The sequence below is a fragment of the Bombina bombina genome, chromosome 2, assembly GCF_027579735.1.
Source record: "Bombina bombina isolate aBomBom1 chromosome 2, aBomBom1.pri, whole genome shotgun sequence".
Taxonomy (NCBI): Eukaryota; Metazoa; Chordata; class Amphibia; order Anura; family Bombinatoridae; genus Bombina; species Bombina bombina.
Genome location: NC_069500.1, coordinates 99,479,398 through 99,491,531, shown reverse-complemented (window position 1 = coordinate 99,491,531; position 12,134 = coordinate 99,479,398).

Here is a 12,134-nt window from a genome sequence, read left to right as displayed (position 1 = left end):
GTTTAGAAACAGGATATCCGTGGAATTGAGTGAAATCGGGACCTTCAATTTCTTGTTGATCCAGTATTGCAATTGATGCCAGAATTGCCGTATCACTGGGCAATCCCATATGCAGTGTAACAGACCCGGGGCCTCCATGGTGCATTTAGAACATTTATTAGGGCAATTAGGTACCCACTTGACCAGTCTTTTAGGGGTCAGGTAAGCTCTATGTAAAAATTTAGTTTGGGTTTCCCTGAGATTCACCGAGAGAGTCGCCTTTCTAACTTTCTCCAATGCTCTCCGGGCCTCCTCCACTGTAATCCCCGGGACCCCCTCTCTCTCCCATCCCATCACAGCAGACGACTGTATTTTCGTCAGTCTATCCTGTAGAAAGGTTTGATAGATCTCTGATAGAGAGAATCTGTCCATTTTAAAAAGGGATTGTGTAAGTCGAAAAGGGGAACCATCCCAGAAGTCCGGATTATCCCTAATCAGTGTGTTCAAATAATGACGCGTCTGCAAGTAGGCATAAAAGTGAGCATTCGGAAGATTAAACTCCCTTTGCAGCGTAGAAAAGGATTTTACTGAGCGAGTCAGGGGCTCCAGCAAGGATCCCACCGACTTCAGACCCAGCTTCTCCCAATAGTCAAAGGGTTTCATATCCAACCCCGCTGGGAAGTCCGGATTATTGTGGAGGGGAAGAAAGACAGAGCTGTGGCAACTTTTTTTCAAGAATTTATGTGCCTGGTGCCAGGCTCTTAATGGGTCACGGTATAGCAAGTTCATGCCCACCAATTTAGCCGCTCCAGATTTCGCCATGTGTGGCAAATATGCTAGGGAGATTCCCCCAAGGGCTGCATGTTCCAAGTTGGGCCTGTAAAAATGTTGTGTATCCACCTGCCAGTCTAGAACCAAATGGATCAGTGCTGCCCAGTTGTAAAGTTTAAAGTCCAGCAGGGAGAGACCCCCCCTTCAGGTATGGCATAGATAACTTATCTGCCGATATTCGGGGTTTACCCCCCCTCCAGACAAAGAATCGTGTTGCCGCATTCAATAACTTCACATCTGACTTCGTCAGTAACAGAGGCAGCATAAGTAGCGGGTATAGGAGGCGGGGGAGAACCACCATCTTCACTAGGCTGATCCTACCCGCTAGCGACAAGGGAAGAGATTTCCAGCTTCTCATCAAACTACAGAGCTTGGCACACAGGGGGGGTTAGATTCATAGAGTATATCTTATTAGGATTAACAGGAATATGAATTCCAAGATAAGTTAGACTCTGGGAGGCCGGTACAAACGGATAGTCATGCACACTGCCTTTTTTTTTATTTAACCACAGGATCTCTGATTTTTGCATATTGACCTTGTACCCCGAGAAGGAGCCAAAGTCGCTCAAAGTTTGCAAAATCGAGGGGATATGCAGCTTCGGATCCTGCACAAACAACATCATGTCGTTTGCATATAATGCCAGCTGTTGGGGGACCCCTCCCATGTTGATACCTGGGAAGATTTGGCGCAGCTTTATTGCCAGTGGCTCTAGGGCCATATTGAATAGCAGCGGCGACAGGGGGCAGCCTTGTCTAGTGCCTCGCCCCAAAGTCACATTGGGGGAGAACGTGTTGTTTACACATATGTTCGCAACGGGAGAGGAGTATAGGTTTTTGAGGAAAGATGTGAAGGGTCCTGAGATATTGAACTTGGCCATAGTGTGAAACAGGTGACTCCATTCCACCCTATCAAAGGCCTTCTCTGCATCCAGGGACAGCAGGAAGGCCCCCGGAAGTGGTTTGTTCACTCCATTGTGATTTCCATCCCAGAAATACCGAATCAAGTGTAGCACTCGTCGGATATTAACTACTGATCATCTTGCATGCATGAAGCCGGTTTGGTCTTCGTAGATCACCTCTGGCAGGATGAATTTGAGGTGCTCTGCAAGTAGTTTAGTAAGAATCTTATAGTCTGCATTAAGCAGCGATATCGGTCTATACGATTCAGGGAGGGGAGTGTCTTTTCCCGCTTTAGGGATAAGGGTAATATAAGCCGCAGAAAACAAACTGGACGGGGTGTCGGCCGCCGAAAAGTATGTCGTGAACAGGTCTGTCAACACTGGGACTACCTGCGGTTTCAGCATGCAATAGAACTCGATGGGCAGTCCATCAGGGCCAGCCGCTTAGCCCAATGCTAGTGATGCTATCGTTTTACCTACTTCCTCCCTAGAGATAGGCGCATTCAGTTTGTCCAACTGATCGTCTGAGATCCGTGGTAGGTGAATTGAGCTCCAGAAGTCTCTCAGGACCTCTTCAGAACAGTTTTGGTCACTGGTGTACAGCTGGGAGTAGTAGGAGGCAAATGCCTCTGCTATTCTCTTGGGTTCCCTGACCACTTTGTCACCATCTCTGAGGGCAGGTATAAAGCGTTTTGAGGTTTTTAAATTGACCAAGGAGGCCAACAACCTACCCGACCGGTCACCGTACCTGTAATATTTAACTCTGGTCCTTAAAAGGGTCTGAGATGCCTGATAAGCCAGGAGTGCGTCATACTCGTTTTTGACAGCAATGTATTTCTGATGATGCGACCTCGTGGGTCCATTACGATAGGTTGAGTAGGCGGCAGCTAAGCTAGTTCTGAGTGCTTCCAGTCTCTCTGCATGTACTTTCCTTTTGCGGGAGAGAAAGGCCAAAATGTCCCCTGCTAGCACCACCTTCGCAGTTTGCCAAAAGAGTTCGGGCATTGCAAAATGCATTGGTCGAGTGTAAATCATCCCAGCACTTGACCATGTACTGCTGGAACTCCTGAGATGTGATTAGGTATTGTGGGAACCTGAGAGTTCGCCTCTCGTTTGGCGGATCTACCGCATCAAGGAAGAGCCCCACAGGGGCGTGGTCAGACACCATTACCTCTCCTATCTTGGTATCTATGATCCGCGGGATCAAACAGTTGGAGGTCAGAAACATGTCAATGCGGCACATTGTGGGCAAAGCCCGGGAGACACATGTATAGTCTCTTCCGTCCGGATAGAGTTTGCGCCAGATGTCAACAACATCCAGAGAATAAGTTAGAGCTTGAAAAATGTCAAATTCAAATTTACCATCCGATTTAACTTGCGTTCCAGGGGCGGCCCTAGAGGAGTCCCTGAGCATGTCACACCGCGGGTTGGGAGCCAAGTTAAAATCCCCTCCAATGATAAGGGCAGAGCTCAGAAAAGGAGTCAGGACTCCAATCAGATTTTCCCAGAACATCCTATCCCTCTGGTTGGGGGCATAAACATTACATAGAACATATTTTTTATTGGCTATTGTGGTCTGTACAATAAGGTATCGGCCCTCCGGGTCTTTAGTCACTACCGTGTCTGTGAGGTCTAGTTTCTTCCCAAATAAAATTGCTACATCCCGGCTGGCACTCTTGTATGAAGCAAACTCAGCTTTACCCACCCAGTCTCTCTCTAGTTTAGCATGTTCGATGTCAGTCAGGTGCGTCTCTTGCAAGAACGCGACATCAGCTCTTTTTTTCCTCAATTTAGTAAGTATGGTCTTTCTCTTTATAGGGGAGTGGATACCTCCCACGTTCCAGGAGTATATATTAAATTATAGTATTAAGTAGGATACCTCGTGAGAGAGAGAGAGACAAAAAAAAAAAAAAAGGGGGGAGGGGGGAAGGAAGAGGATAGGGGATCTTCACGCTGTCACATACCTCCTGATAGATTTATGTTCTCCAGTGTAATACAGGGTCTTGTAAGCTACAAAAGGACAACAAGATACAGAATGTCAACCAAACATCAACACAGTTTATATCAGTGAGCAGCTTATTACAACCTAACTTGCTGAACAAACATTCTACACCAGATCCTAAGAGCCCCGCTGCAGGGCCAGGGGAAGGCTATTCCAACCCCTTGGTAGCAGTTGTAAATGCAACATAGAAAGACCAGCGGGTAGACCACTTTTTTTTAACATACAATATTCAGTGATCCCAGGAGACATAAATATAAGCAGGATAAGCATCAACAGATTAAACCTTGCATAAGAGAGTAAGCCCGTGTTGCTGGGCGTTGGTCTCGGTATTATTACTACAGGGAGTGCAGAATTATTAGGCAAATGAGTATTTTGACCACATCATCCTCTTTATGCATGTTGTCTTACTCCAAGCTGTATAGGCTCAAAAGCCTACTACCAATTAAGCATTAGGTGATGTGCATCTCTGTAATGAGAAGGGGTGTGGTCTAATGACATCAACACCCTATATCAGGTGTGCATAATTATTAGGCAACTTCCTTTCCTTTGGCAAAATGGGTCAAAAGAAGGACTTGACAGGCTCAGAAAAGTCAAAAATAGTGAGATATCTTGCAGAGGGATGCAGAACTCTTAAAATTGCAAAGCTTCTGAAGCGTGATCATCGAACAATCAAGCGTTTCATTCAAAATAGTCAACAGGGTCGCAAGAAGCGTGTGGAGAAACCAAGGCGCAAAATAACTGCCCATGAACTGAGAAAAGTCAAGCTTGCAGCTGCCAAGATGCCACATGCCACCAGTTTGTCCATATTTCAGAGCTGCAACATCACTGGAGTGCCCAAAAGCACAAGGTGTGCAATACTCAGAGACATGGTCAAGGTAAGAAAGGCTGAAAGACGACCACCACTGAACAAGACACACAAGCTGAAACGTCAAGACTGGGCCAAGAAATATCTCAAGACTGATTTTTCTAAGGTTTTATGGACTGATGAAATGAGAGTGAGTCTTGATGGGCCAGATGGATGGGCCCGTGGCTGGATTGGTAAAGGGCAGAGAGCTCCAGTCCGACTCAGACGCCAGCAAGGTGGAGGTGGAGTACTGGTTTGGGCTGATATCATCAAAGATGAGCTTGTGGGGCCTTTTCGGGTTGAGGATGGAGTCAAGCTCAACTCCCAGTCCTACTGCCAGTTTCTGGAAGACACCTTCTTCAAGCAATGGTACAGGAAGAAGTCTGCATCCTTCAAGAAAAACATGATTTTCATGCAGGACAATGCTCCATCACACGCGTCCAAGTACTCCACAGCGTGGCTGGCAAGAAAGGGTATACAAGAAGAAAATCTAATGACATGGCCTCCTTGTTCACCTGATCTGAACCCCATTGAGAACCTGTGGTCCATCATCAAATGTGAGATTTACAAGGAGGGAAAACAGTACACCTCTCTGAACAGTGTCTGGGAGGCTGTGGTTGCTGCTGCACGCAATGTTGATGGTGAACAGATCAAAACACTGACAGAATCCATGGATGGCAGGCTTTTGAGTGTCCTTGCAAAGAAAGGTGGCTATATTGGTCACTGATTTGTTTTTGTTTTGTTTTTGAATGTCAGAAATGTATATTTGTGAATGTTGAGATGTTATATTGGTTTCACTGTTAAAAATAAATAATTGAAATGGGTATATATTTGTTTTTTGTTAAGTTGCCTAATAATTATGCACAGTAATAGTCACCTGCACACACAGATATCCCCCTAAAATAGCTATAACTAAAAACAAACTAAAAACTACTTCCAAAACTATTCAGCTTTGATATTAATGAGTTTTTTGGGTTCATTGAGAACATGGTTGTTGTTCAATAATAAAATTAATCCTCAAAAATACAACTTGCCTAATAATTCTGCACTCCCTGTATAAGCAATTTCAGGAACTCAAACATTAAACTTATAAACAATCTAAACTTATAAAGTATCAACCTGGGTGTCCAAAGATTGGGCAACCACCTTCTAGTTTCGGCTGCTGCAGCCATTTAAAGCATTATATTTGAGAAAATGTAAGTGTTGCAAATGTGTCAAAGTCTTCATCCCTCCCCACCTCTTGCTCTCCCTGGGCTCATTCCTCCATGTTCTACTTCTAGAAAAGCTTGCGCCGTTTCTGGTGAGTCAAAAAATTTAGGTCCCCTCGGGGTCGAGATTTTGAATTTGGCCGGGTACAGCAAGTAAGCCTGTCTACCCTCACGGTGTAATCTAGAGCATAGCGCGGAGAATTCTCTATGCCTCTTCATCAAGTCTACAGAATAGTCCTGAAACAGCAGGAGCCTGGAGTTATCATAGGTCAGGTCCTCTACTCTTCTATATGCCCTCAAAACGGTGAGTTTAGTTTGGAAATGGAGGAACTTTATCATTACTGGGCGGGCCTGAGCATCGCGATCCATGGCGGGTCTTTCTGGGCCTACCCTATGTGCCCGTTCAACACTCCCCACTAACCTTTCAGATGGGATATCTAGCAGTGTCGGGAGAACAGTTTCCACAAATGTTAAAATTTCTGTTGGTTTAATTGATTCAGGGAGCCACAGTAGGTGAACATTATTGCGCCTCGAGCGATTCTCAAGGTCATCAATTTTTTGCTGCAAAGCCAGAGAGTGTTTTTCTAGGGCCTCTAATTTACTAGTGGTAGCGACCTGTGTGTACTCGAGATCAGAGATCCTGGTCTCTGCTTCAGTTACTCTAGTGGAGAATTGTTTCACCTCCTCCCCCAGGGTATCTACTCCCTTTTGGAGGTTCTCTATTTTGGACAAAAACAGGGTGGAAATCTGCTTGACTATAGGGTGTGGGTCAAGTAAAGTGTGGTCTTGCTGAACCTCATAAGAAGGTCCCTGGGCTACAGCTTCCGATCCCTGTCTGGCTCTGCGCTCTGCATTCTTATTGCGGTTTGCCATTGGGTCCTGTATAAGATATTTCTCCATGCACACATACAGCTATGTTTTAAGGTATACAATACATCAGACTTCTTGCCAAAAGAGTAATGGATTCGTGAAAGTCACACCAAATGTACCTATATGACCACAAATATAAGGACTAGCAAAACACAATGCCTATTAAATCACCAATTTAAAAAGTACAGTAAACCTGTAGGAAATAAAAGGAAGGTTAGATACATCAACACCATCAAAAGCATTTGTAATAAAAGGTCCTTTTCAGTCTTCGTCCACTTGCGTGGCCCTAGAGCCACTGCTGTGAGTCAGGATCACACAATGTACTAAGTAGTGTGGCCCTTATAGAGGGTAATATATCACAAGCCGTGAGCAGAGAAGTGAGTCTTTAAGTGGCCAAGAAAGTTTATGTTCCACCACCCTAATACTTTGTTAGCCTCGCAGGCACCTGCAGGTACTGATAGTCTTTAGGGGGCAATGAAAAACAAAGCTTGCTCTTTCAAGGCTGTGCATGAGCAGGGTTCTGCAACAACAAATAGCTGGATGTATTACAGTTCAGCTCTGATGTAGCCGGTCTCTAATAGCTCCCAAGTAAGGGCTTCAGTGATATGTGAATAAGAAATGCTGGAGGCCACCCCACGTGTCTGTTCCACAGGTGTATGATGTAGCGATACGTCCCAGCTATGTTATGAGTGCTGCGGGGAGCTCATTTAACTGTTTGTCCCAGGCCTAGGGCCTTCTTGTTTGCCCCAAATCTCAATACTCCCAAAAGCAAGGGGGGCCCCAGTGCAACAAGTTGACCCAGCAAGGTGACACTAAATAGTAAGGAATGGAAGTCAGGCCATGTTAAAGTCTTACCAACCGCCACTGTGTAAGCCGTCACCATCCATGTGTCCTCATCAGCAAAGTGTTGCCCAAGTATAAGCCAGGAGAGCCCTCTGCCAAAATTTACCCCAATTCCAGGTTGGGTAATGGTGTTTGTCTCCTAGGTTGTAGCACAGCGTGGGGCAAGTCTGCAGAGCCTTCTGATGCTTACCGCTGTGTTCCCCGCCGACCTCCGGTATTGCAGCGTGTCCTGGGCAGTCTGGATATGTGAATCCGCTCCTCCGGCACCACCTCCGGCACCACCGCAGCAAGCGGCACCCGTTGCAGCTGCAGCAGTCACTTCTCCCAACCAAATCACTGTGCCCGTTTCGCTCCACAGCGGTTTATACAGCTCTTTCCCTCTCTGCTTCAGGACGCCAATATGGCCGCCGCCGCTCCCGCCAAGAGAGCCAAGATTCTTCACAGACCTCCGTGGGGGAAGATGTTCAAATTCCGCCTCTTCAGTGCCCAGACACGATGACTGTCAAGGGCAGTTAGGCTCGGGCATAGATTGAGGCTGAAACCAATAGAAAGCACTCAATTTAGGTGTACTGTGCACGGAGCTCCACACTCACGCTGCTGCTCTCAAGCCCGTCCCATCGGAAGTCCAAAGCACTTATTTTAAAATGTTTAAATTTTCTAAGTGATCTTTTTTCCCCTGAAAAATAGTATCATTGATTTCCAACTGTTCTGAAACAAATGTCCATAAGATTAGCTATTGTTTTTTTTTGTTCAGCTTGCAGCTGACAGTAGCTGAAGCATACTTGTTCACAGAGCACTTACTCTGGTGAGCTGAAGAAATTTTAAGGTAAAATATCTTCCTTTTTTACATAGTTCATGTGATGTTTTCCTGTCAGCTTTTTATAAATATGCTGCATCACTTTCAAGCATATGGGTATTATGTCACTTTAATCAGCATTGCGTTTAGAACAGTTTTGCCTGATCTACATTTTAGTTTTCAACAATGGCTTTAATTAGGTAGAATTATTTTTTTTCTGCATTACTGATGTTGTTTGTTATTGTAAAAACAAAAACAAAACAAAACTGTATTATTTACATGTGTGATTTCTAAACTTGTTTTCAACAGTCTGAAGGAAAATGCTGCTTGTCTGACTTTAATTCAGTATTGTAAAATCCAACAGAATTAATCTGCATTCTTTGTTAATGTCTTAATGTTCTTGAGGGTTTAATTTCTTCTCCAGTCTACAACCATCTGCATTCCTGCATACATTTGCATTGCTTTGTTAGCAGCTAGCAAAGTTATCACCCAACAATTAACAATGCTATGTGGATATTTTATTGTACTTTCATTACAGGTTTGAGTAATAGCATCCTCATTGCATACCTTAAATTAACATCTACCCAGACTAGTTTTCAAAGTTTTCAAGCACTGCATATAAAGTATATTTCCTTATGTTGAGCATACCAATAATTAAATAAAGGAAACTGATTGATCTTAATATGCATGCTTTAGTAATCTGAAAATAAACTTTGCTGTACAAAAAAATGTTGGGTGAAATCTTAAAAAAGTCCAGATTTTGCCAAAATTAACATATAATGCAGCAGCTACAACACATCTAAACATTCCTCTAACACCTCTGTCTGTCATAGGTGGAAAAATCATGAATGTATATGGCTAATGCATTTTTTTTTAACAAGCTTTATTAAAGAGCTTTTGAGTAGTTAGAGACATAAAATCAAACTTCACATTATTTCAAGACATAAAAAAACAGAAATAATAGAAGGTCAACAAGATCCTATTGGTCAAGCATTGTGTAATGAAACTGACTATATGCCATTCAACTGGTAACATGTTGTTTTATAAGCCCATTTTATTATCAAGCTTTTGTCTTAATTAAAGTGAATTAAACAGATGTTTGAAATAAATATTCTGTATAAGATATTCATTGCTCCACAATAACTTTATATAGCATATTTATAACAGGGTCTTCTGATATCACAATGGACATCCTATATTATAAAAGGCCAAGTGTGTTTGTCTGAAGCCGTCATGCGCAGTAGAGACAAACACACTTGGCCTTAGATTGACCTCCTCGCACGCGCACCTCCGTGCAGCAGCGCACAGCTGACAATACACCTCGCACGCCCACCCACACACTTGCCCTCAGCGCACAGAGACCTTGCACGTGCACCCACAGTAAACAGCAGCGCGAGACAGCACCGGCGCGAGGATCAGTTAACAAGCGGATCAGTTAACAAGCGTCTGGCTGTCACAAGGAGGTGCGAGGCTTTAAAAAGAGTGCAAATACCTCATAACCTCACGAACGCTCGGCTATACCTCACTCAGACCTCACACATATAACTGCTGGCCTCAGAACGTAACCTCACACATGAATTGAAAGCGCGGGAGAGGGGAGGGGGGGAGAGGGGAGAGAGAGAGAGGGGGGGAGATAGAGAGGGGGGGAGATAGAGAGAGGGGGGGAGATAGAGAGAGGGGGGGAGATAGAGAGAGAGAAGGGGGGGGAGAGAGGGGGGGAGATAGAGAGGGGAGAGAGAGGGGGGGAGAGAGAGAGGGGGAGATATGGGGAGAGAGAGAGGGGAGAGAGAGAGAGAGAGAGAGAGGGGAGAGGGGGGGGAGAGAGAGACAGAGGGGGGAGAGAGAGAGAGGGGAGAGAGAGACAGAGGGGGGAGATAGAGAGAGTGGAGAGAGAGAGAGGAGAGAGAGAGAGGGGAGAGAGAGAGAGAGAGGAGAGAGAAAGAGAGGGGGGGATAGAGAGAGAGGGGGGAGAGAGAGAGGGGAGAGAGAGAGGGGGGACAGAGAGAGGGGGGGGGGAGGGAGAGAGAAGGGGAGAGAGATGGGGGAGAGGGATAGAGAGAGAGGGGAGAGAGAGAGAGGAGAGAGAGAAGGGAGAGAGAGGGAGAGAGAGAGGGGAGAGAGAGAGACAGAGGGGGGAGATAGAGGAGAGAGTGAGAGAGGGGAGAGAGAGGAGAGACAGAGAGGGGGGAGAGAGAGGAGAGAGAGAGAGGGGGGAGAGAGAGGAGAGATAGAGAGGGGAGAGAGAGGAGAGAGAGAGGGGGGAGAGAGAGGAGAGAGAGAGAGGGGGGAGAGAGAGAGACAGAGGGGGGAGAGATAGAGACAGAGGGGGGAGAGAGGGGAAAGAGAGAGGGGGGGAGAGAGAGGAGAGAGAGAGAGGGGGGAGAGAGAGGAGAGAGAGAGAGGGGGGAGAGAGAGAGACAGAGGGGGGAGAGATAGAGACAGAGGGGGGAGAGAGGGGAAAGAGAGAGAGAGGGGAGAGAGAGAGAGGGGAGAGAGAGAGGGGAAAGAGAGAGAGAGGAGAGAGAGAGAGAGAGAGAGAGAGAGAGGGGGGGGAGAGAGAGGGGAGATAGAGAGAGAGAGAGAGGGGAGAGAGAAAGAGAGAGGGGAGAGAGAGAGGGGAGCGAGAGAGAGGGGAAGGAGAGAGGGAGAGAGAGAGAGGGGGGAGAGAGAGAGAGGGGAGGGAGAGAGAGAGAGAGAGAGAGGAGAGAGAGAGGGGGGGAGAGAGAGGGGAGATGGAGAGGGAGAGGGGAGAGAGAGAAAGAGAGAGGGGAGATAGAGAAGGAGAGAGAGAGCGCAAAAGAGGGGGGGGAGAGAGAGTGCAAAAGAGAGTGGGGGAAGAGAGAGTGCAAAAGAAAGGGGGGAGAGAGAGAGCTCAAAAGAGAGGGGGAAAGAGAGTGCAAAAGAGAGGGGGGAGAGAGAGAGCGCAAAAGAGGGGGGGGAGAGAGAGAAAGCAAAAGAGAGTGGGAGGAAGAGAACGTAAGGGGTGGGACCACTGTACTGCAAAAAATGGCCCGTGTGAACGGGCTTTAGGACTAGTCTATTATATTATTTTAGGGTGGGTATGTGACTTTATTTATTAAGGGCAAGAATAAAAATATTCTCTTTCCAGGGCAGTCCAGGAAATAATAGCTGGTCTGGGTATTATGTATCAGAGATTAATCAGACTGGAAACATATAAAGAATGTAATAATGTACTGAGGCAGTCCAAAGCCGTTTCCTATACCACTTATGGGCTAGATTACAAGTAGATAATTTATCGCATGCCCATAAATGGGCAAATTCCCCCGTTTCCAGTCACGCTATAAATAACCAGCCATTAAAAGTGGCTGGTTATTGCTACCGCAAGTTAGCAGTAGGTGCTCTGAAAAGTAACCAGAGATCAGATCTCTGGTTAATTTTCAAAAATTGCCTCAGTTGGCCCCAAAATAAAGTATGTTTTACTTTTTTATTAAAAAAAAATATTTTCTAAAAATAAAAATAACTATACAAAGCAGTTTTTAGGGGTTAAATTTGTGTATGTGCGGTGTTAAAAAAAAAAAAAACGCACTGAAAAGTGCCTTTTCATTGCGATCTATCAGGAACTGTATGTTTCCTGTAAATATATATGCTTACAGGTATATTTACACATTAAACGGATTATAAATTCCTGCTGTGCCTCCTGCGTGAAGTTTTTGCTGGATACGGAACCAATCTGTTTGGATCCTTCACCACTTGCTACTGCTTACAGGTATATATATTTATTTATTTGTGTTATTTATAAACACATAAATATATATGTATATGCTTATATATATATACTAGTCGATAAGCCTCAGAGGGCAGTCTAATTATTTTTTTCCTAAATAATTTACAGATGTTGCAA